General features: G+C 50.8%; 1 long non-coding RNA gene across 1 annotated transcript in view; it reads left to right on the forward strand.

The window, feature by feature from the left end:
• LOC148222009 (uncharacterized) overlaps window positions 1-23,268 on the forward strand; it is a 58,093-nt gene extending 34,825 nt beyond the window's left edge. Inside the window, exon 2 of the long non-coding RNA XR_015807035.1 lies at window positions 22,978-23,268. This is a non-coding gene — a long non-coding RNA (uncharacterized LOC148222009). The remainder of the gene's footprint in view (window positions 1-22,977) is intronic.
• Window positions 23,269-23,756: the final 488 nt, after the last annotated feature.

The following is a 23,756-nucleotide window of genomic DNA, read 5'->3' on the forward strand; positions in this document are numbered from 1 at the left end:
GTCTCTGCATTGTCTTTGGAATTGTCCAGTTTATTTACAACCTATAAGAAAGATAAGGCTCCAAGCAGCCTGATTTAGTCTTTAAATTAGCCCTGCTTTAAGCTGGAGGATGGAGCACATGACTGCTCAAAGTCCTTTTTCAGCTTCCTGTCTGTAACTGGAAGTTCCTACTGGGATGCTCTAACCTTGCAGCCGAGTCCAACAGCTCAGAGCTGAACCTGCCTGATGGATGTTCTGAGTGTCCAGTCCCACCTGCCAGCCTGCTTAACCAAACTGTGCTCCCCAGTGTGCCCAGGGATATCCTTGTGGATGTCCTTTGCTAATTTCTGTGGATATTTGGTCAGTAGTATTCCTGATAATCTTACTTATGCCTAAAAATATCAGGTTTGTTCCAGGATGCACTGGAATCATGGATTCAGGATGCACATGGAGGTGCTGGATCCTGTCCAGGGAAGGGAATGGAGATGGGAAAGGCTCTGGAGCACAAGTCTGGTGAGGAGTGGCTGAGGAAACTGGGGGGGTTCAGATCCCAGAGCAGCAATGGAACGAGGTGTGTGGGAGCACCTCTGCCACCCATCACACCACTGCCCACGGGAAAATCCTGAGTGAGCAGCAAGCTGTGAGATCATGGATGATATGAGTGAAATCAGGATGCTTTGGGAAAGGTAGGTGACGCCTGAAATGAGCTCTTACAAAATCCCGGTGCCCTCTGCACTCGGCTGTGTTCATGCAAGATGAGAGGGGGTGAGGCTGGCAGGAGCTTGGCCCACGCTGGAGTTGCACATTCCTGGCAGGCTGAGCAGTTCTACAGGAAGGGCTGCTCGAAGCAGGGCTGTCTGCAGTGCCCTGCACCCCTCCCCTCTGGGAATGGCACTGGGAGGGAAGAGGCAAAGGTGTGGTCCAAGCAGAGCTGTCAGTGCTCATGCTGAGAATGAGCTTCACTGCAGCACCAGGGACCAGCCCAGCTTGCCAGGCAGGGACAGTGCAGGCTGAGAGCTTCACTGGACACCTACTGATACTGATATTTTTATCTCAAGGAGCCAGAAATCAGAATTATACATTCCAGAGCCCAGCCCAGAAGGGACAAGCACTTCCATCACCATGACAGCATTAGAAGCTTGCTCTGAGCAGGGCCAGGACACCCACTGGAGATGCTGGGAAAGCAAAACATCCAACAACCTTCCACAGCCTGAGCTTCTTCAACACAGAGCAAGGCATGTTTCCCCTCATAAAATGTAAGATTCTTTCCTTTCCCACTGGCATTCTGAGTTCTGCCAAAGCCAGACTGAGCGGGCAGCCTGGATTTTGACACTTCCTGTCTTCAGGGCGCTTGAGTTTTTTTGCAACCTCCTCTTAGTGTTTGCTTTTTCTTGTGCAAGGTGGAATTGGCCAGGCAGCCAAGCAGCAGGCACCGATGACAGCCTGCCAGGGCGTCCTGGGCTCCTCCAGGATGCTGACAACAGACAAGCCATTATCACCCCTCCCATGCCTGGGAAAGGTCTTGCCAGGGGTGATTGCAATCGCAGCCCTCAGCACAGCTTTCCCTGCGAAGCACACACGGCTTTTAGGGATGTGGTTTGACTATGTGGCAACCAGCAACTGCTCCTTTTGCCACCTGACCTGCTCAGAGGCTGCTTCCAGCTGCTCTGTCCCACCTTTCTGCTTCCCATAGCATCACCTCTCCCCAGAACGATGCCCTTCCTTCCTTTGCTGCACTTATGCCACTGTTTCCGAGGGCTCCTGGGGATCCAGCGTGGCACTTTGGACAGTTTGTCCTCCTGGGGAGCAGCTGCCAGTTTGCTTGGCTCTGCCCTGCAGCTCCCTTCCCTCACATCCCAAAACAAAAGGCAGTTGCTGCTGTCGATGCTGCAGGTGGTGATTCAGCCCCTGACCTGCCAAGGCGTCCCTGGACACCAACACCTGGATCCTGCAAGGGGAACTGGAGCCTCCAGCACACAGCTCTGCTCCTGGTAATGGCCATGGTCACTCGGTTTGTGGTCAGCTTTGGAGGAGGTGGGGAAGGGGACAAAAAGGGGCATCGATGTGGATAGGAATCTTGAAAGGTTCATCCACAGCAAAACCATGGAGCTGCAGCCAGCACAGGATCATCTCCTTCATAAACCTCCTAAGGCAGTGCTGCAATTTGCATCTGGATGCATTTCATTCCCTATCAATGTTCATTAGCAGCTGCCCAGCACTAAGCTGCCTGCTTGGGAATAATTAGTCCCTTTCTCTGAAGGTCATAGCAGTGCTAACATCATAACTTCCCTTTCTTTGAACGTGGAGACAGTTGGATGCTGCGAGCATCCTTTAAAGTGTTCCTGTGAGAGGTACCCAAAACACACAGGCAGTGGGGCAGCACAGACAGCCAGCTTGGTGCTGCTGGCTTTATTCTTACAGCAAATGTCAAAGTTACATGACAACTTTGCTGCCTGAGCTGGGGACAGCAGAGGTCTGGAACAGAGGGGGAAGAACGGAATGGACCTGAGAGGCAGCGTTCTGTTTGGGTTTTTGCTCCTCTTGTAAGCTCAGGGCTCTTCATTCAGTCATTCACAGACAGAACAGCGGCTCCAGGACAGGGTTTTAGGTGGCTGGGTCACCATAACTCTTCCCTGCCCTCGAGCCTGTGGGCTTGAGCACTGAAAAGTAATTTTCAGTGACTCATGCGTCAGTGTTAGCCAGCCAAGGGAGCCCCAGGGGCTGCGTCAGCTTTGAAGAGACTCTTCAGAGAACAGCCTGTGCAAATGTGGCCATGGGAGCTGCTGCTTCACAGCACAGTGGCCTCCTGCTGGGGTTTGTGGCCAGCTTGGGGAGGCTGCTGCTCGGCCTCCCACGGGACAGGGATGCTCCATTTCCAGCTGTGGATCCACCACTTTCCCCCCATGGGCACAGAGCTCCAGAGCTGCAGCCGCTCCCAGTCTGAGCTGCCTGGTGGCTGTGCCCGTGGTCAGGAGGCAAAGGGCAGCTGGCAGGGTGTGTGGCAGCTCCTTTGAGGCCTGGCCACACTGCACAGCTCAGGACAGCTTCCACCTCCCTTGCCTGGGGAGCTTCTGGTGCCAGGCCACAGCAGACACCTCTGCAGGACATGGACTTTGCCACTCTGCCGGGTGGCTCCTGAGAATTCCTGTGCTGCAATGCCTCCTTGCTGGCTTGTGGCCATCACTCCTGCCTCCTCCAGCCCTGCCTGCTGTGGTTATTCCCTGTCTCCCAGAGGGCATCAGGTGTGCAGTGCAGGATGAGAGATTCTGGCTGACAAGGGCTGTAGCAATGCGACTTTGGGCAGGTATCTGACTTCATCAGGGCACTCTGCTTTGTTCTCCATGAATTTCAAGCAAATTATCTTCAGGGCATGGTACAAGGTGCATTAGTCCTCCTTCAGGTCAGGGTGCAGTTTCCATGGCCAAACCCAGCCCGATTTTACCAAGAATTCCCAGCACAGACAAAAGCCAGTATCCAGCTGTGGGGTCCAGCACAGGGAGGAGCTGGAGCTGCTGGAGCAAGTCCAGAGGAGGCACCAGGATGAGCAGAGGGATGGAGCAGCTCTGCTGGGAGAAAAGGCCAGGAGAGCTGGGATTGTTCAGTCTGGAGAAGAAAAGCTTTGGGGTGACCTCATTGTGGCTTCTGGTACCCAAAGGGAGAACAGCAAGAAAGATGGAAAGAACATTTACAGGGGCCTGGAGTGACTGAACAAGGAGAAATGGCTTCCCACTGAGAGAGAGTGGGTTTAGAATAAATATTAGAAAGAAATTCTTTCCTGTGAGGGTGATGAGGCCCTGGCACAGGTTATCCAGAGAGGCTGGGGATGCCCCATCCCTGGATGTGTCCAAGGCCAGGTTGGACAGAGCTTGGAGAAACCTGGCATAGTGAAAGGTGTCCCTGCCCATGGTTGGGGGTTGGAACAAGATGATCTTTAAGGTCCCTTCCCACCCAAACTATTCCATGGTTTATGAATACGGCCTTTGTGTAAATATGACACAGCAAGTCTTTGTTACACTGGAGTAACCTGCTTTTTAAAACTTTAAATAAGGGAATAAAGTGTAACCTGGAGCCATTTCAAACTCCCAGGCACACAGATTGCTGTTTTACTTGATTGAATCCATGCAGAGACAGTTTCTTACTGAATAGACAAGAGGCACTCTATCTATTAAAACCTTGCATGAAGGTGAAGCATATTTTGGTGTCTCTGCAGAAGGCTCTGTTGAGACAGGGGCTGGCTGTATTTTGTGTTTTATGCAGCACCTAGGAAGGCTGGAGTATAAAATCCACAGCTGCACTCCCTGGTGTGGGATGCCAGTGCACGCACAGCATCGTATATCAGTGCAGCTGTGGGTCACTGTGGGATGACTTGATGATGAGAGACTTGCATAGGAAATGAGAGAAAATAATCAGGCATTGAGTGCTGGCTGCTCCTTCCAGCCCTGCTCTGACCCCAGGTCACTGCTGGCAGCTGAAGCACTGCTTGGGAGCTCTGATCCAGCACCAGCTCTGGGGCTGTCCAGGCGTTCTGCCTTTCTGTTTGCTTTATTCAGGTGGTGTGATGGGCATCTACAATGCACAGGATGCTCTGGGCTGAGCAGCCCCTCCCTGTCCAACTGCATCTCCCCTTTCTGTGCATGGGGTCAGGTGTCCAGTACTGCATCCCGTGTTCTCCTGTGGAATATCATCATCTCTAATGTGTCTGCTGGACTCTTTGGAATTGATCATTGACTAAAACTCCCATTGCTGGTGGGCTGCTGGCAGATGCTCTGCATCCAGCTGATCCTGCCCCCAGAAAAGACACTGAGGTGCTGGAGTGAGTCCAGAGAAGAGCAATGGAGCTGGTGAAGGGTCTGGATGGACATTTCTTGTTCTTTGTCCCCAGAGCTCTGCAGATCCTCCTGTGCCCTCTGGGCTAGAAATAACCTACTCCTCACTCCCCAACCCTCCTGCATGTCCCAGGCTTTCCCTTCTCGCAGTTCCCCAGCTCAGGCACTCAGGATCTCAGCTCCAGGATGGGTTGGAGAATTGTAGAGTTCACACAATTGGAGAAATGCTGGCAGAAATTTTCATCAATCCATGAATGGCTTTTAAAGAAAGGCTATTTCATGTGGTTCCCCACATAAGAACCAGTGGAATAGTACACAACAGTCCATCTCAATTCTCTCAATTCCATGTGCCCCACTGAGAAAAACCCCAGAGCTTCTCACACAACCTTCTCCCAGCCAGCTTTCCATGTTCACTCATTTCTTCTATTTCCCTTTCTTCTGAGGACTTGCTTTATCCCTGTAGGGTTGTGTTTGTGTGTCTGGGTCTTTGCTGTAATTTCAACCAGCTTCTGGTTCTCAGGACAGACTCTAAAGGCAAGATGAGGCTCTCAGACCCGTGCTCTGTTCTGTACACACTTAAATAGGCCCAAAATCTTATTGCAAACTCATTCAACTAATTTTGCTTGTTCCCAGTCCCCCCCAATCCTGACCTCAGTGTCTCTTGGTTCCTTGCTATCCCCAAGTCCTTCCTTTGCATGAAAACACAGTGGAGCAACAAATTCCTTCCTACATATTTAAACACCACTTGTCCATGACCAGCTCATGGCAGCATTGACTTAGAAAGATTTATTTAAATCCATTGAAGGATGAAGGCAGTGCCCACCAATCTGATAGCAGAGTTTGATTTTCATGGACGTGGGATCTGTGATTTAATAGGTTTTCCAGGCACCATGGTACAACAGTTCTCCTTCAAAAGCAACAGGATTGGGGAACTGACCTCACCTCCCTGCCTCTGAATGCTTCCCCTCAGTCCTGTGCTAGAAATATAGAGCCTGAACATTTCACCATTATTGGAAGATAGTTTAATCCTCTTTGTAACTTGGCAGAGCAGATTAGAGTTTCTTCTATATTAAATTAGAGGCTTCTCTAAAGCATCCTAAAAAGAGCTCATTTCATTAGCATGCTGTTGATTTATTATTTATAATGACTGTTTACAAAACAGCCTGTGAAGATGATGAGGCCCAGTCAGGTGACTGCACATTTCTACAGGCAGATCCAGCCCTCCAGAGCAACCTGCATGCCTGGGCTCTGCAAAAAAATTAGCTGCTGATTAGAAGTGATTTGCAAGGAGAGTTTAAACATGCTAATCCGACCCTGGCTGGAGGAATGTCGTTGTGATGAAGCTCATTTGGGACCTTAACTGGGGGTTTTAGTGCTGTTTGCCATGGGCTGTCCATGTTTGCTTCTTCCTCAGGAGCATGGAATCCCAGAATGGGTTGGGCTGGAAGGATCTTAAAGCTCCTTCAATTCCACCCTCTGCCATGGGCAGGGACACCTTCCACTATCCCAGGGTGCTCCAAGCCCCATCCAGCCTGGCCTTGGACACTTCCAGGGATCCAGGGGCAGCCACAGCTTCTCTGGGCACCCTGTACCAGGGCCTGCCCACCCTCACAGGGAAGAATTTCTCCCTAATTGGTGAGGCAAGAATTGCTGCAGTCCCACATTGCCCCTTCCTGGTCTCTTCCTCTGAGCACCATCCACTCACTGGACTGGTCCCAGAAGTTTTGTCACCAGATCCTGACCCTCCCCAGTAGTTTGTGACATTTTAGCATCTTCAGCCTCAGCTGGAGTCATCGAGTCCTCTGGGGCTTGAAAGCAGCCTGGGGCAGTGTTGTCCCTTCGCTCCCCTCCTGTGCTGGAGGGGTCTCTCCAAGCCCACTTTTTCAACAATTTGCATACTTTGAGCTGATTAGCAAAAGCCTGGTGGGTGCTGGGGTTGATTCTCGTGGTTTGGGTGGTTCCTTTACGCTGCACAGCAGCAGGAGGGGAGAGGTGAGTGCTGCCCAGCGTGGAGCATCCCTTCCTTCAGCACCAGCCACAGCACCACCACCCAGAGCAGTGGTTCCTGAGCCTGCAGGTACTGGAAAAATGGCCAGGGATCCCTGGCTGTGCCGAGGCCAGCAAAGGGAGGAGATGGATTGCTCTGCTGCTGGAGCTCTGCTGCAGTGACACAGCCTGGGGGCTCCAGGCAGCAATGCCAACATCAAGTGTTTGCTGATGGTGCTGGTGCTTTTCTCTAAAGGAATCAGGCTGGCTTGGGCTCCATTTCTGGGAGTCACTTTCTCTTTTCTTTGTTCTGCACCTCTGGTAACTTCTGTTTCAGAGAGTCACCCAAAAAGTCACACCCAGACAGCATCCCTTGGTCTTCAGGAAGAAAACACCCTTCCCAATCCTACAAACAAAGGCAGATATCTGACAGAGAGAAGCCAGAGATCTCTTCTGAAGTCTGGGCTTTCAACACTCTTCCTGGAGGCAGAAGGTTCGAGTCCCTCCAGGACTGTGCAATCTCTGCAGGGCTCATAAAGCCACGGCTGCTGCTAAGTAGAGGTAAAAGAAGTTGTGGCTGCTGCTAAATCACAAATCATCCATGCAGGATGGAGAAAATGCCTCCAATTAATTATGGTTTGTTGTTGATTTTGTCAGGGTTTTTTGTTGGGCTTTTTTTTTTTTTTTTTTTTTTAGAGAACACAATTTTCCAATCAGGCAAAAAAGGAATGGGACCAAAACTGCTTTAGCACAATATTCTCTTCTACATCATTTTTCCTCCTAGGGGAAATCTTCAGACTGCATCTAGGTCACAGCACAAGAAGGACCAGCAGGAGTAGGGGCAGAGGAGGCCACAGAGATGCTCCCAGGGCTGGAGCCCTTCTGCTCTGCAGCCAGGCTGGGAGAGCTGGGGGTGTTCACCTGGAGAAGAGAAGGATCCAGGGAGACCATAGACCCTTTCCAGTGCTCTGAGGATCACAGGACTCACTACCCCTGCCACCTCTCTGTCCTGTGCACTCGTGGGGCAGCTTCTCAAATGATTCCATGCAGCTGGAGAAAGTTCCATCTCATTTAATCAACCTGCCTGCTGAAATCCCAGGTGGTTCTTGAAAACGTGGCTGAATCCAGTCCTTTTTCCTGAAATGTGATGTTTGAATTCAGCTTGTTGGATGGATCTGCTCTGCTCCATCTTGGATCTCAAGTCCCTCTCTCTGTGTTGGGCTAGAAGACAATTTTGCTGCCTTCAAACACACCTCCAGAACTGGTTGAAATTCCAGGATCACCACATCCTTGCTTTGCTCTCTTCTGAAATGAGGGTCTTAGCATGTTCAGTGGCATGTAACTGAGACATAAAGCACTTGGATGGGAAATCAAGGGCAGCACTTTCCACACAGGTACCTATGGCTCCGTGAGCTTGAGACAGAGCAGGGACTCGGGGCTTTTTGTGTCAGATAGATTCACGTTCCCAAGCCAACAGCCCCTCTCCAACACTGAGAGGCTTCATTTGATTTTCACATGGCCCTGGGGAAGGCACTGGGTTCTCCCATTGCTGCCTTTCAGACGTGCTAGGTCACACTTGGGTCAGTTGTCCCACAGCCACTGTCACTGTAACTCTGCCATGTCGCTGTGACAAGGCACGTGGGACACCACCTGCCATGGCAGTGCTGGCACTTCCCACTCCAGGAATGTCAGCCTAAGGATGGGGAGATGCATCAGCAGCTGGGGATGCACAGCCCAGGAGCTTTGCCTCCACTTTTTGAGTCACAAATTGCTTGTGAGGAGGTCCAGGTCTCTTTTCCCTCATCCTTTCAAAGTGTTTCCTCCGTCCTCCCACCCATTCCCTCTTATTTCCCCCTGTGCTGAGTCCCTTGTTTTCTGGCCCCTGTGTGGGTTGCAGGGTAAAGCACCACCACTCAAACACCTGTATCTGCATCTGATAAATTCTCATGAGGTCACATCTGCTCTGTCTTGCCCTCCTGGACTGACAGGACCCCAGAAGATTTGCCTCTAAGTATCAACCTCGTCACTTCTGAGTTACTCAGGAATGTTAACTGTGTCATCAACACATGGGTGATACAGCCCTGCTCTTCCCAAAGATGTTCCCCCTTAGAAGAGTTTTTACAGGAGAGAAATGTCAAACTGCACAAACACACAAAAACTTCTTTTGTGTCTCTTTTTGTTGATGCTACTGTTGTTTTTGCTGGAGGATGAGTGGTGCATCAGAACGGCAGGAAATGACCACATTGAATGGTAATAACTGGATTAAGAGATTCAGTAGCAGACTCTCACCTGTGCTGTTTATAATGCAGATTAACTATTTAATCCACCTGCATCTCCAGCTTCAGCTCTCTATTCCCCTTGTCTGGCTTTCCCAAATGTCCTCCCCACCCCCTCTGGTGCCCTGCTGCTCTGTGCCCTCCTCGCTGGATCCCCCCGTGCCCTGGTGCTGGGGCAGTGATTTTGCCCCATCCCAGAGCTGGTTCTGCTCAGTTTCTCCGTGGGAAGCCTCCCCAGTGAGGGCTGTGAGCTCTGCTGCTGCCTGGCCAATGAGCCCTGTGGCTGCTGGGTCTCCAGGAGCCGCTGTAATGACCACAGTGGCAGGGATGATTAATCAGGAAATGGTAAAGAAAATGCTTGTAATGAAACACTTGAATTTCTGACTTTACTGGGGGGTGCAAACTCGCAAACAAGGTCATGGAAAAGAAATCCATTGAGGAATTGAGGATGACTAAATACAAGGACTTTAATTCTGGGTCAGGAAGTCTCTAAAGCACAATCTATTGCAGACTGGAAGGATGTCATGGGGAAGTGTTTGACCATGGTCACACTGTCCTGTGTATTGGTCAGTGCTGGGGACAGGTGCTGAGCCTTTGGTCCACCGTGTGACCCCACAGCCGTGACATCATTTACCAGATTTTGGCTGGAGATAGAGAGTGGCCCTTGCCATGTGCTATGAGACAGGGAGTAAAACACCAGGCTTGGTGTGTATGTCTCCCACCCCTCCTCCCTGCTTGCACTGGCCATGTCCTGTGGGAGCTACACCTGTGCCCTTGGAGAAGATGGCAGAAGCATCTCCACACCTGGACTCTCCCTTCCTGCTCAACCAGAGTGCAAAAGCAGGGCCCAGCCCAAGGTTCAACCTTCTCTGTCTTCTGTGAGGAGCCTTATCCAGAATTTAAAATTCCTCTGCCAGCTTGGTGTGGCACCAAGCAGGACACCCTGAGTGCCAGGCTCAGCCTGTAAACATAAATTGGAGTGAGTTGGCCTCAAGTCACAGGGGTGTGGGGGGTCCTGCTCTCTGCACTGACAGCCCAGGCTTCACATCCTCTTCCTTCTGGAATTTTTCACATTCTTATTTTTTTGTCTCTGTTACTGAATCCACACAGTTTTATATGAGTGTTTGTTAAAACCCCCAAATACATCCCTGAGATGCAAAGACTGTTTTCAAACCATGGGTTTTAAAGAGGCATCTGCCACAAAGGGCTGAGGGTGGTTAATACAGCACACACCAGCCTCTGGCTGAGAGGAATAAGCAGCATTGCTGATAAGCTCATTTGATAAAGCCTTTGCTGGGCACTGCAGATGCAGGCTCAGTCCAGCCTTTAATATCTGTCCCAGTCCCACAGGCAGAGCTCTCAGACAGGGCTGCCAGGAAACACTGTAACCCTGTCCACCTCTCCTGCAGCTTTCAGGGAGTCCTGACAATTCCTCACCGTGTGGTCTCACATGTCACAGCTGCCACTGACCTGGCCACACATCACCAAGGTTCCACACAGAGGCAGCACAGACCCTTTTTGCATCTCTGTGGGGTTATGGTGTCCTGTATGGTTGAAGCAATGATGAAATCCCACATAATCGTTCCAGCTGGTCACTTGACCACAGAAGATTTTTCTGTTGGAAGCTGCTGACGTTGCCCCATGAGATTCAGTGTTGGGGACTGGGTTATAGCAGCCTGCACGGGCATGAGCTTGTCCCATCACGAGAAATAATGGACTGGAAGGAGCTGTTCAAGGAAAGGAAAAGAGGGTGCATGTGGCCTCATCTGTCTGCTAGAACAAGCACAGGATTGCTCTGTCCCCTGGTGTCACACCACAGAGGACTGGGTCCCTGTGGAATCACACTGGGCTCGGGTGCTGCTGACTGCCAGGCTGCACTAACCTAACTCCCAGCTGATGCCTCACCAGCTCTCATGGCATCCTGTCAATTGAGGAGTTGGGAAGGGAGGATCTGGGCTCAGGGTGTTTTCAGGACATGCAAGACATGTGCCACTTGAAATGTGGCTCATCTCCCTTCAGAGCCTGAGCAGAGATGAGTTTAAGGCTGGGATCTGCACTGGGCTGGATCCCAGAGCTCGTGATTTGAAACCCGGGGCTCACAGCTCCTTTTTTTGTGCTGTACTGGAAGGAGAGTGGTTAAGGTTACACGCCTGGGTTTATGGAGATGGCCTCAAACCAAGGGAAGGAGTTCCTGGTGACTTCTCCATTTAACACCAGTTTTCCAGTCTATCCTGAGGCTGGGTTGAAAGACCCTGAAGAAAAAAGAATTGCTTTTGGGTTTTGCACAGCTTGAATTCAGCAGGAGTATTTGAACCTCTGGTGTTGCACGTGGATGCCAGGCTGTGTCTGAAGGAGCACAGGGGCATTTCCCAGCCCTTCCATCGTGGTCCCTGCACCATCAGCACTTTCCTCCACCACTGACCTGGAGGTGGCAGAACCTCAGGGCTCCCCTAAACGTGCTGCTGATCCAGAAGACATTAAACCGTTATCTCTGTGTCTCACTCCATCAACATTTTTTCAGTCTGTATTAAAAATCCTACTATGGTTTTTCAGCACAAAAGGGGAAAGAAGAGAACCTTCTATGTTCAGGACATTTGGGACATCACTAGAATTTCATCCATCTGTGATTGGCCCTCAGACCGTCATACTCAATTTATTTCTCAGCCAAAGTTTTTCAGCCATCTGCTCAAGTGGAACAGCTTCCAGCATTTATTCCCAATAGTGCTCCTCTGAGGGAGCGCATGGATTTTCTCCAGTACGACAGCATCACTATTTTCCAAAAAAACCCTCAGCCCAACCCCGCAGTGACTGGCGGGGAGCCCTCCCTGCTCTGCACCCCGACCTTGAATTTTAAGCAATTGATCAAGAAAACACAGAACAGTTTCTGTTCCACTCAGGACCACCGTGACTGATGTTTTTTCAAGGGCTCCTCTGCAGAGATGTTAATGAGGTCGCCTTGGATACTCAGCTTAAAACGGTGTCGCTTCAGCTTCTTTTATGTCAGCAATCAACAACAACAACAAAAAATACACAACACCCCATCAGCAGATCTGCTTGAGGAGGGGTGGGGGACTCCTGGCAGGTGACTGGAGCAGATAGCGATTCACAGTCCTCCTGCTGCCAGCAGTTCGGTGCTGAGCCTCTCTGATTGTCTACTGGAGCATCAACACAATGATCTCCATAATTATTATCTCCTTAAATTGAAAAAAAAAAAGAAAAATTGGAAAAGCCTGATTTTTCCAGCCATCCTATTGAAAGTGCCCCAGGAAAGGACTTCAAATTGGGAGTAATCAGAGGTTCAGGGACAGTCAGGGAAATAAAAGCAGTTTCTCTGTGTGAACAGAGGAGAGGCTGTGTGTTCTTAGGGAATTGTTTGCTGGGCTGAGACCCACTTGCATTAGTCCTGCTTAATGAGTTACCATCCATCAGCTGGGCTGCGAGGGTGGACCATGTCCAGGTTTAAAAAGCAGGAGGAAAAGCACCTGAGGCAGGAACACCAGGCAGGTGCATTCAATGTTTTGATGAGCTACATAACACAGCACTCACCATGACTGCAGACAAGTTGCTTGGCTTCTCTGAACCTCAGACTCCTGCCTGGTGAGCAAGGATAAATTCAGTGCCACATCTCACAGGCTTCACTGGAGTTCTAAAGGAAAAGGTGGAACCACTGATGGAAAGGTATGAGCAAGTTCAAAGGAGTAGCTTTGGCAAACACACCTTTACATGTGAAGCGAGATCAGACTGATTCCTCAATCAGCAGTTAGATTAATCACTCTAGAAATGTTTGTTATTACTTTATTCTGTGTTTACTACTCCACTAATCCAGTTTATAGGAATATGGAGGAGCTACTTCTCTAACCCTCACCAGCAGTGCCCAAACATGATGATAGAGAGCATCCTTAAACCCTCAAGTAGATTGGCATCATGGTGTAAGCACCCCTTTCCTTTGAGGAACTGCCTGGCACTCTGGGGTCTCAAAGCTCAGATTTAGACCACAGAACAACCCAGGCTGGTTCTATACCTCCAGGAGTTCTGTCTTTTCTATCCCTTCCTTCAGGGAGCTGCAGAAAGCAGTTTGATCCTCCTCCTACTCTCCTCCAGGATGAACAAATCCAGCCTCTCCTTGTACCTCAACCATCCACTCGTGGCCTCTGCTGGACCTGCTCCAATCTGTCAATGCTGGTTTTGTCCTAGGAAGCCCCAAACTGGACCCAGCATTTCCAAAACAATCTCAGAAGGGCCAAACAAAGAGGATTCTGACTCCCTTGGTGTGCTGCCTGCCCCCTTGCTAACACAGCTGAGGGTGCAGCTCACCTCTGCTGTGACACAGCAATGACCCCTCTTCAATCCCTGACTCGCCAGCAATCCCATCTCCCTTTCCACAAAGCTGCTTCCTTCCGAGCTGCTTCCCAGCCCAGCTGTCCCCTGGCCTGTCCTGTTCCCTTGTGAGGTTATTCCATCAGGACCTTGCCCTTGTCTGCCCATTTCTCCACTCCCTCTGAGCAGCAGCTGCAGCCTCTTGGGTGTCAAGTGTTTCCCTCCCCACTGCTTCCTTTGGTGGCATCTGAAAACTTCCTGAGGGTGTGCCCAATTATCCAGGCCATCAGAACCAGTCCCTCCAGGATCTCAGCAGCAATGAGTTGCCAAGTGAGCTCTGTACTGCTGATCATCACCCTGGGAGTGCAACAGCCCAACCCATCCTCCAGATTCCTTCTTTCCTATTTATTGAGCTCACATCTCCCCAGTCTGGCTCTAGGGAGAGTAAGCATTGAAAGCTTTGCTACAGTCAAGAGAAACCACTCAATATTCCTTCATTTTCACCCTGTATTCTCACAGCCAGTTTTCTTACCTATCTAGGTAGTCAGGTCCATCAGGTGTGATGTGACCTTTGCTTTGCTGGGTTCAAACCAACTCATCCCTGATAGACATTCTCCTACCCAGGTCAAAAACTTTACAGTTGCACTGGTACTACTTCTGTAAAAGAGTCACAGAGTCACAGAATCACAAAATCATTCGGGTTGGAAAAGACCTCTGAGATTACTGAGTCCAACCTGTGGCTGAAAACCACTTTGTCAGCTAGACCAGTGTGCAATCCTTTCTTGAACACTCCCAGGGATGGTGACAACAACCTAATGCTTGACAACCCTTTCTCTGAAGAAATTCCTTCTGATGTCCAACTTAACCTCCCTGGCACAGCTTGAGGCTGCTTTCATCTACAGGTTGTGTTGATCCTGCAGTAGGCATGGTCTGTGCATACAATCAGAGCTGCTCCTTCTTCCAGAGACTCCAGAGTTCCTTGTCCAAATAGAGAGCGTGGTAGGAAGACAAAGAAATGTGAGACCACCAGGGATCATTAGTCTGAAGTTGGATGTTACGGTGGTTTAGTTAAACTGCACTTAGAACAGTCGTGTGGACAGTCCTACTCACAATGGGGGAAAAAAAAGCAAAAAAAGCTGAGTTTCTTTTCTTCTCGTTTATTGTGGACATGAGGTAAACCAGGATGAGTGGAGGCTACTTGAATTCTGAACAGGAATGTCCACATAGACAGTTTAATGAAGTTTAGCTAATCCAATTTGCAAAGGTTAATTCAGATTCATTTTCCTGATTGTCTCTGTGTAGATAAGGCCAAGGTCACTTCCCCAAGGTGACTGGCTGAGCCAGGCACAGGATCCACACTTTCTTCCACCATTACTTTCCCAGGCTGGTGTGTCCCTATCCATGAACCCCCTTCATACTCCCTGTACAGAAGAACAGTTTCTCACATTTCCTCCATCAGCATCACTGATCCTTGCTGATCAAGATCACTACAAACCCTTTTCCAGGGTGAAGTGGAACAGACCCCACTGTTCCTGGGGCCACAGCTCACACTGCAGCTTGGAGGTGACTTACAGCTCACATACAGGAATTGGTGATGCTAAAATCCCTCCCAGGAATCCTGAACAGCCCTAGGATCTTGCTGGTAGAGGTGGGCACTTCCAAGCACTCCAGCTGGCTGACAATGCAGATCTCCTAAATCATCCTGATGCTGCTTTTTCTGACTCTTCTGGGCTCTCATGTAGGTAACTACAGTTACCAGAATCTCCCAGAAAAAGCAATAGAGGCAATTCAGGAAATGAACTTTCCTTTGCAACCCTGCCAGGTGCAGACTGTGATGGGACCTGATGTGCAGGGACATCTGTCCCACAGTTCTTTCAGCAGGGTTCTCACCTCTGCTTCTCCAATGCCCCAACTGCTCATTAGGGATTGAGATCCAAAGATATTTTAGAGCATTTAAAAAGATATATATAATCTAACCAAAACTGAAGAGCTGCCTTAGCCCTAACTGAAAACTTTCCCAAAGGAGCTACAACCCTAGAACAAGGAGCTTACATCTCCTAGTACATGATGAATGGGTGCAGGAGCTATTCTGAACAGCAGGCAGTAGTGAATGGTTACATTTCCTTGGCCAAGATGAGGAAGCTTTAAGTAACTAATTAAAAAAAAAAATCAATAGAAAGTCTTTTCCCACGATCTTTTGCCATGAGTCCTTGGCAATAATTTCAGTGCTCACTTCAAAGAATTGAGGTCTCTTTTCTACCATGGCAAAGGAGTTTACAAAGAGAAGTTGCTTGAGCCCAGTAGCTGGCTCTTAGCTTGCTGTTCTGTTTTAGGGAGGAATTGCAGTCCCAAGTCCTTGTGATCAGGGGTCTCTGCATGGGTTGTCCTGTAACCATGACATGTGTCCACATCTCTGGTCTGTTGCCATCAGTAGAAGAGAATTTAATTTCCTCTGGACTTCCTCAAGTGATCTTTTCTGATATTTCCATACATGGCTGTCCAGCTGCTCATCCTCTTCCTCACCACTGCTCTAAGACAGAGCAGCCTCTCTCTTAGACATGAAATGCCCTGAACTGTCCAGGGCTTGGTCCCTGCTGCAAGGAATTAAGTTGGGAAGTGAAGAACAAGACAAGGAGCAGAGGGGACAGAGGGCTGGGAGTGTGCAGGAAGCAAGGATAAGTTTTCTGGCAGCAGTGGGGAGAAGTGCTCTCCATCTTGCACTTCCACTTTAGCCTTTCCCTCCACAGACCATCAGACATCACCCAGTTGAACACAATCTTTACTTCCCACACCTGCAAAGCAGTTTCAAGAGATCTGTCAAAAGAGTGGTGAAGGAGTGATGTCCTCTCTGACCAGGAGGATCTCCCCACACCCTGTTACTGCATCTAATTCACCAAAGATTTTGCCTCATTTCAGCAAAATTTTAATTCCTTTTGGGCAAGTGGGAATGTTCCTTCTTCTCATTCTGGTTCAGCTGCTCCAAGTTAAGGCAAAGCCCAAATCTACCCTAAAATTACAAAGAAGGGACCCGGCTGCTGCCTTTCCCCTTCCATCTCTGATCTGCTGCTACATTTGCTGCTCTCCTCCTCTTCAAGAAGAAACTTAATGGAGGCACCTGGGCAGCAGACCAGGTGTGCTGTGGGGTCTGTGTTGGATGTGTCACTATGTGGGAAATGCAGCTTCCACAGCCAGCTCCCAGCATCCCTGTCTCATCTTCCCAGCCTGACAGCTTGGAAACAACTCTGAAACAGAGTCTGAGCTCATACCCCAATATCTGCAGGAAATCCTCACCACTGTTCTTCTCACTGGCCCAAGAAACATTAAAGGCAACCTCCAACTCTTCTTTTCCCTCCCTCCCAGCAGTATATTCCTTTTAGTGTGTAGCCAGAACAAAAACCACAAGAAAGGGATTATACTACTTTCTACTATTTTTACTATTTCTACTACTCTTCTTTCCAAGAGCTTTTTGAGACAAAACAGGCAATTGGGAATCAGATCCTCAAGGAGGTGAACTTACCTTCTCTGTGGAAGGATGGCTTTGAGCCACATCTTTGAGACCATTTCTGCCTGGTGGAGAGCCAGTCACATTGCCCTGAGTCACATATGATTTGTAGCATCATATTCTGGTCTCTCATGTTACCCCAATACAAAGCAGGATTTAATTTCTTCTTGTAGTCCTAAAAGACTGTCACAAGGCAGTGGGGCTCTTCTGCAGCTGCAGAGCATCTGAAGAGCATCTATAGAAGAGTTTACATAGCAAATAAGTGTAATTTTTTTCACTTAATACAGGCTAAGGAGCATCACTAAAGACAACCCTTCATTAGTGTCTGAACTGTGTCCTTTCTGTTTTAAACTGAAGCATCAAATAATATATAGGTTCCTAAAAGATTTTTTTTTTATGGGAAGGAAAGACATCAGCAACCTTGGGTCTATTGGGTCAATCAATTTTATTATGACTAATACAAGATCCTATTTCTTGGATATAGACTCAAAACCCAGGATGCAGTTTAGGAGCCAGTCTGGGTACTCAGTGCTTCCCAGAACCTGTCCTGTGTGTTCAGTCCTCTTCCCAATGACTGTAACCCTCAGCTCCTTCCCATGGCCATAAGAGACTGCCTCATTTGTGGGTTTTTCCTGGTCACTTGCATTGACAATTTTCCCTGACACAATGTGATAATCCTTGTGTTCCCTGGGTAGGTTCCTCACAGTGCATGGAAGGCTCTGATGTCTTCTCCTGCACAAAGGGGTTCCTTCCATTGACCTGGGATGGGTCAGGGAGGGTCTGTAGATTGAAGCCAAGAAATAAATAATATCATCTATGATAAAAATATCCCCTTCCAGGAGATCCCATGCAATAGGAAATACCAATTCTTTGACTCCCATTGGGACAGCAACACTGTTCAAAGGATAGTGAGGAGTGAGCATCACTTCCCATTACCTAAAGGAATGGGAGGTTTGTGGCTGAAATGTTGAATGAGCAGCCTGAAGGTCTGGGGTCTATTCTAGACCAAATGTGACCTTTGAGAGGGCTGGGATTTTTCAAAAGCACTCATCACTGCTCCAGTTCTTTTGTGAATGAAAACTCTGATCATAACCAAGGAACCACCCCGTGGTTCTGATTTCCACTTTTAAAATGGATCAGACTCTTCTGACCTGTTTCACAGGCCTGTGCTGCTCAGCCATGGTGTCAGTCAGCACCTCTGAAAGCCCAGGCAGGAACAAGACCTGCAGCAGTGCCTGACCTGGGCAGCTGGCAGGAGATCTCTTGGGGCTGAGTTCCAGTGCTTTGGAGGTGCTGGAGCCAAGGGCAGCCACCCCCCAGCACGCAGTTAAACAGTGTTAGGGCCAAGAAGTGGGGATTTCTCCCACCCAGAATCTCCTAGGTTCTGGGGGTGCTTTTTCCACGATAGGAACAGGAATATCTGGGATGTCACCTGGGATCTCCTGTAGCAGGGAGATCTCTGGTTTCAGGGACTGGACACCCTCTCAAGGAAACTCAGGGCTCCCCAAGCTGAAGTTGTCCCAGTTTTCAGTTATCTTGCCAGTGCCAGACCTGTGAGAGGCTCACACTGCCAGGAAACCTGAAACACGTCCCTGGACTTATCCAGTGGCTTGAGGGAGGCGAGGCTGGGCTCAGTTCTACGGGAGAATTGTAATTTTTCCAGTTGCTCACTGCTGTTCTCCCCTAGCAAATGGCTTGGGCCTGCTTGCTGCAGAACATTTGTGTGTTCTGTTCACTTGCTGCATTGTCCTGCCCCGGAGCTGCAGGAGACCAAGTTCTCCCAGTGCCAGCTGCAGCCCTCAGTCCATGCACGCACCGCTCCCTGCCAGATTGCACTGAGAGTACAAAGGAGAAGAAAGAAACTGGCTCCTTGGCTGGTGTTTGTGTAGTTTACAAAGCCTCCTTTGCAGGGTTTCTGATCCCAGTTGGCCAGGGCTGCTGGGCTGTCCCAGCACTGCTCTGCTGCAGAGCCTGGGCAGAGCAGGGCAGAGGGAGGGCGAGCAGGATCTGTGCTTGAGAGGAGGCTGGCACAGAATGGGGACACTGGCACCTCAGCACCCTCCCCAGGGAGTTCCTGTGCTGGAATCTGCCTGTCCAGCCAGGGATGCATCTTTGCTGGCCCACTGGAGAGCCCTGTGTGCCACCAGGATGTGCCATGCTCTGTACCTGTCATCTCATGGATGCGAAAGCTGAGGGAGACTCCCCTTCAAGTCTTGTGCCTGGGACCCCAAACTGAACCCCTGCACCCCACAGCCCCCTTGGGCATGGCCACAGCCACCCCTGCAGATGCCAGCATGCCTGGCAGCTCTCCAGAGGAGGGGCACAGCTGGGTCACGGGCAGTGATGGCTGTGGCTGTGCACCTGTGTCTTCATTCCTCAGTTCTGGTTTTGGTCCCCAGTGATGCAAAAGATAGTTTTCCATCATATTTTTGGGGTGCTTCTGCTGAACAGTGTTTTGCTTTAGGCTGCCACAGATCATGGCTCATCTTCTGCCTGGCCCTTGTCTGGGGGTGAGGCTGTGAGCCCCTGGACATGGGGACAGCCCTGAGGAGGGGCAGTGCTGTCACACCACCCTCACCCAGGGTGCTGTGCTTGTATAAATGGTCAGGATCACGTAGATCCTGGTGGGCTTTGAATTTTGACCTTGTTTGCTGTGGGGAGGGGACTGCTGGACTTTGTAGCATAGATATCTCCTCACAAGTGAAGGTTGTTGGTCCCTGAGGGAAGAACAAAGGAAAATCCTTCTGATTTGAGGGGAAAAGGCCAGTGCTATTTATTTTACAGCTCTGAGGAGGTAAACAGGGCGGCAGAGTCCAGGACAATTAAAATATTGACTGAGCAAGGATGACATCTCAGAGATGGGTCTTTTTCAATTTTAAAGCCTGCAGACAGGGAAACAAGCTGACATCATGTGAGATTTTAGAAATACAGCTGAGGAGAGGCCTCCCACATGGTGGCTCCAGTACAAACCCAGGCAGGGCTGCCCAGTTTGGTCCCATGGCCGCTGAGGATGGTTGGCTTCCCTGTCAGAGGCTTGTGCTGTGCCCCCAGCAAGCTGCTCAAGTAGAAATGCACAGCCTGCTCCTCTCTTCTGAGGCTGCCCCGACACACAGCCCAGGATTTCTGCACCCCCTCATCACTGGGTACCCAGGGAACACACGGGGTCTGAAGAGAGGGGGGCTGACCCCCAAAACTGCACACTGAATGCCGTCCTCTGTCCTCCCTTGGGTTAAATACTGCTGCTGTTGTGCTCTGCAGCCACTGGAATCACCAGGGGATGTGCTGTGGGGTTTAGCATCAGGCTGTGCTCCTGAAGGGGGGCATGAGACAGGGGATGTGGTAGTGGAGACCATGGCAGCGGGGTGGGGACAGCATTAATGCAGACTTTGGGGCTCCGTGTCCCTCCTGCTGCCCAGGAACGCGGGGCACGGAGCCTGCCAGACTGCGGGGACAGGAGCAGGAGGGGCATGGGGACGATGATTCCTGCTGCTGGCAGCGCTCTCGGTCCTGGGAGAGATCCCAGCACGGAGTCCAAGAGCCCGGGGGGGAGATGCAGACCCCGCCGGCTGTCTCCCGTGGGTGGGAGCGCTGGGAGGAAATCCACCTCGGGGAAAGATGCTGCAGGAGGGAGGAGAAGCTGACAGGGCGATGCTGCTGGCAGGCAGCTGTCTCCAGGGTGGCTGCAGCACTGCAGCATCAATTAACCTTTGGGGAACTTGTGCCAGCGCCGCTCAGGCGTAGCCGCGGCTCCGCCGTGCCGAGCGATGGGGCGCGAACCTGCCGCGCTGCAAAGCTGCAGCCCGACTACAAAAGCCCGACCAGGAGCCAGCCACCTGAGCCGAAGTGCCTCTGTCTCGCTCACCAGCCTGCGCTAAGTGCTTTTATCGCCTCTCCTTGTGTTTACGAGGGTGGTTTTTCTCCTTCTCCTGCGCGGCGGCGGTGCCGCGGAATGCTAATGGGAGCGGCTGGCGGCTGCCCTCCGCAGTCCTTGGCACGCAATTTCCTCGGGGCCAGGCGCCCGACCCCGCTGGCTCTGCAGGGAGAGGGTGACCCCCACCCTGCAGCCCCCCTGGCCAGCACCTGGCACCCACCCAGCTCCGTGGGGCAGTGCCAAAATTGTCATTCCCGGCCAGCCGGAGGGATCCAGTGAGAGCTGAGCCCTTGGTGGCTGTGCAGCACAGATGTTCCCGCACTGCAGCCTCGCCACTGCTGCTGGACGGGGGGATCTGGGCACGGGGTGTTGGCCCCCAGGCAGTGGTGAGCTCATGGTTCCTGCAGCTCCCTCCTGATCACGGCTCCTGCAGCTCCATCCCACCAGCGCTGTGCTTTGTGTGTTCCTCAGGCATCTCTGGCTGTCTGGGAGCCCAGACTGGGAGGGTAGTGGGCAAAATGAGAGGGGAAGAAATAGAAAATAACAGCGAGGTTTTAGGAGGAGCGGCGGTACCAGGGAGGTGTCCTATAGGGAGGAGTCTGGCCAGGCTCGTCCATAAATCCTGTGTGCTCCTGCACACAACCTCTTCTTGGCCACTGAGCTCTGCTCTTCAGAGAATAAGACACTCCTTGGCCAAAGCCCTCTGAGGCAGTCAGGCATCAATTTCCTGGAAACGTGGGCTGAAAACATGCACTTAATCCCAGCCTGATGTGGTGACTCTGCTGTCAGTACTTGGGGCACAAGGGAACAGCCAGGGGTAGCCCAGGCCCCTCTGGCACATGCTGCTGTCACTTTGGAAGCTGTGACAGGGATGTGCCATGCTTCCCATGGCTGCCCTCAGCCAGGCGAGAGGAGCCTTTCTCTTTCACCCTGAAAGAAATGGACTCATTCCTGACCAGGGAATCAGGAGTTTGGGGTGGTGTGGCAGGATCCCCTCGATCTCAAATCACCTTTCCCAAGGGCAGCCACTCGTGGGCTCCCAGCTCAGCCGGGGCAGCGTTGCCAGCACTCTCCCAGCTCATGCCTCCCTGTTTCCCTGCATGCAGCTTTCCCTCCACGCTCCAAGGAGCCATTTCCATGCTGCAGGGGAGCTGCAGGCAGCAGAGCCAAGAGGCAGCAGCAGCCCCTGGCTCCCTTCACGTGCCCAGCCTGGAGACACCTTGGCAGCCCCTGCCTGCACCCAGGTCCTGCCCGGCGCCTTCCTGAGTGTGTTCTGTCATGGAAAGGGCCACGTTGGCCACTTTTCCTATGATCTCACCCTGTCCAGAGCTGTGAGTCATTGGAAACCTGGTCCCTCTGGGGCTGAGCCAGAGCTGGCCAAACTGATGGAAAGACCACCAGGGCCTTTGGGAGCAGTCTGAGCTCCAGTGCTGCTGCAGCCCTCGTGGTGGGGGACAGCATGAGATGGCAGGAGCAGGGCTGGGATCAGCTTTGTGGGGAGCACCAGGGGTGCTGCCACAGCAGCTCTGCCTCTCCTGCATCCCTGAGCCGCCAGCAGTGGTGCTGCCTCCTTGGTGAGGAGTTCAGCTCCCACGGCACTGGAGTGGAGATCCAACCCCGGCCCCAATGTGTGCCATCCTTGGCATCCCCTCTCTTGCCAGATGGTGACTTATAACCCCCTGGGAGAGGAAGCTGGGCAGACGTGTGGCTCCCTGAGTCTTCCACAAGGTGGTTTCCAGTAAGGAAAGCTCATTTCTTTCAGAGCATCTGAAAAGATGATCTGGAAATATCCCCACCCCTCCTTTGTAAGCAGCACCCATGGCAAGGCTTCCCCAAGGTGGGGCTTGGCTTTTGCTATCATGTAATCATGCTATGTAGATGTTTCCTGTGTGCCTGGTAATAAGCAGATGAAAAGATCCTTTACTGGCAGTAGCAAGGAAAAGTCAAAACTATCTCTTAGTCCAGCTCTACTCCTGGAGATTTCCCCCTCTGCCTCATGATTTGGGTGATGTTGGTTATTCCAGAGACTCCCACGTACCCCTGTACATCCCTGCAGGGAATATCTGCTTCCCAAGACTCCTGGTGCTCATGTCACAGTGGATGTCTGCCCTCAAGGAAGTACCTATCAAACTTGGAACTATCCTGAAACCTCACTTTGCCCACCAGTGAAAATACTACAGGGAGAATTTCACCTTTAACTTTCTGATTTGTCATCTTTAGGGAAAACCAACTGGTTTCCACCACGTTTCAAGTCCAGCTGAAGATGGGAGGTGAAGGACAAGAGCAGGAAGAGGCAGAAATGGTGTGGCCTCAAACACAACAAGGGACCAGCTTGGTTGTCTTCTTCTGCTCTTCTTCCTGTAAGGCATCTGCATGGGGCTGTGCACACATCGAGTGTTTCTCTCCAGCTCCTGTTATTAAAATGCCAGGCACTGGGCTCACCAATGCCTAGATCTCATTGTGGTTGCTCCTCTCTGTCTGTTCTAAGCAATAAAACTTCCTTGTCCAAAACCAGCCTGAACATCTACCATTACTGCTGGGAAGAGCAACGCTTTTCCTGCATAGTGAAAAGTGCTGAAATCCCCCAAAATGTCTTTATCCATCCTGGTGTTTGAGAGTGCTCTGACAGCATTGTGGGTGTGTGGTCACACGGAGTCTGGCACAGCCGTGGACAGAGCCTGTGTGCTGACTGATTTAAGCTCCTTCAGAATGATGTAGTATGATATCATCATTATATCATACTGCTGTCACACAGGTTGGGCTTAATCTGAGCAGAAACTGAATTCCCAGAGAGCAGTATATCTTTTCAAGTTAGGCTTAGCTAAATGCTTGTCATTGCAGGTCTATTAATGCTGAATACAAGCAGTAATTACTTCAGCTTCCCATGAACTTGGTACAACTTTGTGTGTGTGGCTTTACCTTTCAGCTCCTGCTTTTTAATCTGTGTCCCACAACTACACAACAGGAGGTCCCTCAGCCACCCCTCTGGCATAACTAGA

Source organism: Sturnus vulgaris, chromosome 15 (assembly GCF_052056855.1).
Source record: "Sturnus vulgaris isolate bStuVul1 chromosome 15, bStuVul1.hap1, whole genome shotgun sequence".
Taxonomy (NCBI): domain Eukaryota; kingdom Metazoa; phylum Chordata; class Aves; order Passeriformes; family Sturnidae; genus Sturnus; species Sturnus vulgaris.